This window comes from Myotis daubentonii, chromosome 14 (assembly GCF_963259705.1).
Source record: "Myotis daubentonii chromosome 14, mMyoDau2.1, whole genome shotgun sequence".
Taxonomy (NCBI): domain Eukaryota; kingdom Metazoa; phylum Chordata; class Mammalia; order Chiroptera; family Vespertilionidae; genus Myotis; species Myotis daubentonii.
The window spans coordinates 56,628,154-56,631,356 of NC_081853.1; the positions used below are offsets into that span (position 1 = coordinate 56,628,154).

At 60.8% G+C, this 3,203-nt stretch overlaps 1 long non-coding RNA gene across 1 annotated transcript; it reads right to left on the reverse strand.

The window, feature by feature from the left end:
* Positions 1-1,493: 1,493 nt before the first annotated feature.
* Positions 1,494-2,247, reverse strand: LOC132215783 (uncharacterized). Its single transcript, XR_009448615.1, has 2 exons — positions 2,045-2,247; positions 1,494-1,777 (listed from the first exon to the last, which is right to left on the reverse strand). It is a non-coding gene; the product is annotated as an uncharacterized LOC132215783 (long non-coding RNA).
* Between the last annotated feature and the right edge of the window lie 956 nt (positions 2,248-3,203).

The following is a 3,203-nucleotide window of genomic DNA, read 5'->3' on the forward strand; positions in this document are numbered from 1 at the left end:
ATGAGGGGCAGGGTCACAGAGGGACGGGAGCGCCTGCGAGCAGCTAGCCCGCTCCCCGTGACTGGTTACTGCGCCGAGTCTAGCAGCCCGCTCGCCCGGCGCTGGGGGTGCCGCGGGCCACAGGGCGGCCACCCTCCAGGCTCCCAGGCGCAGGGGGTGGGCGGGAAGCTGGGGCGTCTTCCAGCCGGGCCGCCCACTCCCGGGCCCGCGGTTCCTCTGCGAGGTGGACACTGACACGGCACGCGCGCAGCAGCCAGGCCCCCTCGACTGCCAGACGGACGGGAACAGGCCCTGGAGCTCGACCTGTGGCCACAGGCTGTGGCGGTGCCTCCCAGGCCCCGGCCGCCTGGCTCTCCTGAAGCCGCCAGCAGCCGCCACGCCCTGGGCACAGGGAGAGGCCCTGTGGGTCTGGGGGGGCTGGGTGGGGGGCTGGGTGGGGCCCCGACTCACCGCCACCAACAGCTCTGTCTGAACGCTTCCCCTCCGCACGTGGGAACACGCCTCTGGAAACCAGGTGAAAAGAGGGCGGAGCCCAGTCTGGGGTTTGCACCTGGGCAGCCGCCTCTGCATGGGCTCCCCCTCCTCCTCCTCCCTCTCCCTCCTCCTCCTCCTCCTTCCTCAGCGGGGCTTCCTCATTCCATCAGCCGAGCAGGCAGTGCCTGAGCCTGAGCTGCTGAGGGCTCACTTCAGGTGTTGAAAAGCCGGCCACCCCTTTCTCCCTCCCCCCCTCCCTCCTCTCCCCCCCCTCTTTCAACAACTCCGTGAGTCCCAGTGACTCCTGGTAATTTCCCTTCATTCAAAATGCTTCCCTCCCTGCAGGACACGTGGGTTTCGTGGGCTTTGAGCACATACAGGAGAGGGACTGTTTGGCGGAAGGTGTGCTCATGTCCTTCTCTCCAAACGGACGGACACACAGCTCCCCCCGCTCCCCCATCCAGTCTCCTCTCCGCAGGCCTGTCTGCTGAAAGGCACCCACCTCCCGGGCTCTGTGGGGGGGAGTGCTCCCCACGTGTGGAGGGGGGTGCCTGGCTGGTGGGGTCTCTGCACGCCCCACCACTGAGTTATGAAAGCTCTCTTCCCCACACAGGTGTTGGTTTAGTCGTGGTTGGTAAGAAGGCACGAGGCAGGAGGGAGAGAGGAGGAGGGGGAGGAAGAGAAGAAAAAGGAGAGAAGAGAGAGTCCAACAAGACAGGGCATGAGAAATGCAGAGAGAGACACGCGAGAAGGAGAAAAAGACTCGGAGGAGGGACAGGAAGCCCGGCCAGTGCTGCTCAGTGGTTGAGTGTCGACCAGGAGGTCGCGGTTAGATCCCCAGTCAGGGCTCCATCCCCAGTCGGGGGGGCCTGCAGGAGGCAGCCGATCAATGATTCTCTCTCATCATTGATGTTTCTCTCTCTCTCCCTCTCCCTTCCTCTCTGAAAGCAATAAAAATTTTTAAAAATAATTTAAAAAAAAAAAAAAAAAAAAAAAAACAGAGAAAGAGAGAGAGAGCGTGCCAGGACGGTTAATATTTATTGAGCATTTATTGTCAGGAACGGGGGATGCCCGAGACCCGCCCTCTCCTCAGGGGTGTGTGTGCGCTGCAGCTGGGGGCTGTGATGACCGCCGACGGAGCAGATAGGCTTGGAGGTCAGCCTATTCGAGGGACGGAGGGTGTGAGCTGCCACGCTGGGCGGGCCTGCAGCCAGGTGCCTGACTGCCTGCCTGGAGGTGGTGCTCCGGCAGGTGTGGGTGGGGGTGGTGGCTGGTGCCACAGCTCCTGATTTTCCAGGAACACCTGGAAAGCCAGGTTTGTATGTGAAGTCATCCTATTGTGTCAACGGCCTTTATTTTGTAGGTGTTTTTCATAGACTTGATTTCTTAGTGTTTCATTCTATTTCCACAAGTTCCACATCCTATTCAAGTGCCTCCCAGCCGCCCTGTAGCCGCACAGCAGCCTGCGGTTTGGGCCGGCCGGCGGTCCCCGGTCCATGTCCAACCTCCTGCCCAGAGGAAGTGACAGGCTGTTGAGGGCGCAAGACAAATAAATAGATAGTTACCACACCTGTGATAAGGGTGATGCCAGACGTGAGTCCCCGGTGAGTCAGCACCAGAGGAGGGGCGGCTCCCGCAGCTGGCAGGTGCGAATCAGGGAAGGCTTCTTGGAGGAGGGTGACCGCGGAGCCGATTCCTGGGAAGTGAGTGGGAACAGGTTCCAGAAAGACCCTAATGAGGGCGTGGACTTCTCCTCTTGTTGCCTTCCAGGTGTTGGACAGGCTGTTAATAGCCCTACACCCATCTTGTTGAGCCAGCATTATTATTCTGGTTTCTAAGCAGAGGAGACTGAACCCGGCCGGCGTGGCTCAGGGGTTGAGCATGGACCTATGAACCAGGAGGTCTCCGCTCGATTCCTGGTCAGGGCACAGGCCCGGATTGCGGGCTTGGTCCCCAGTGTGGGGTGTGCAGGAGGCAGCTGATCCATGATTCTCTCTCATCATTGGTGTTTCTATCTCTCCCTTCCTCTCCAAAATCAATAAGAACATTTTTTTTAAAAAAGATGTATCTTTAAAACAAGAAGAAGAGGAGGAAACAGACACAGAGAGGGTGAGGGGCTTGTCCGAGGACACACAGCCCACACGCAGCTCCGCTGTAGAAAGCTCCGTGGAAGAGCCGCAGGCCGTGTCCAGAGGCCGCAGGCGCACTGACAGGACAGCAGGCGGCGCGGTGCAGCTGACCCTCGTGACAAGGAGTGAGGTTGGGGGTCAAGAGGCAAGAGGGTGGCAGGAGAAAAACTAGGCCCTGCTGGGAGCCAGTCTTTTCCTGCAGGAGAGAGAGAGAGAGAGAGAGAGAGAGAGAGGGGGGCCCTGAGGCTCAGAGGTCACACAGCCCCTGCTCCTCTCCCCGCCCCACTCTATAGGAGAGGACATGGAGGATATGGAGGCCCAGACGTCCCTCACTTCCCCAGGTCACACGGGGGGGGGGGGGGGGCGGGGGGGGCAGGGCTGCCAAACCCAGACTCGGGGAGGAAGCCACCCCAGGGAGTGCCGGGTGCAGGGAGCAGGCCCAGGTCCAGACTCCTCGGAAGGTGCAAGGGTTTTCTACACAAGAGCCGTGAGTCCGCCGCCTCCTTCCCTCGCACACCCTGGGGGACCCACCTGGTTCCGGCCTCCCCCTCCCCACCCACCAGAAGGCTGTTCCTTAGAAACCCGGCAGGGCTCCCGAAC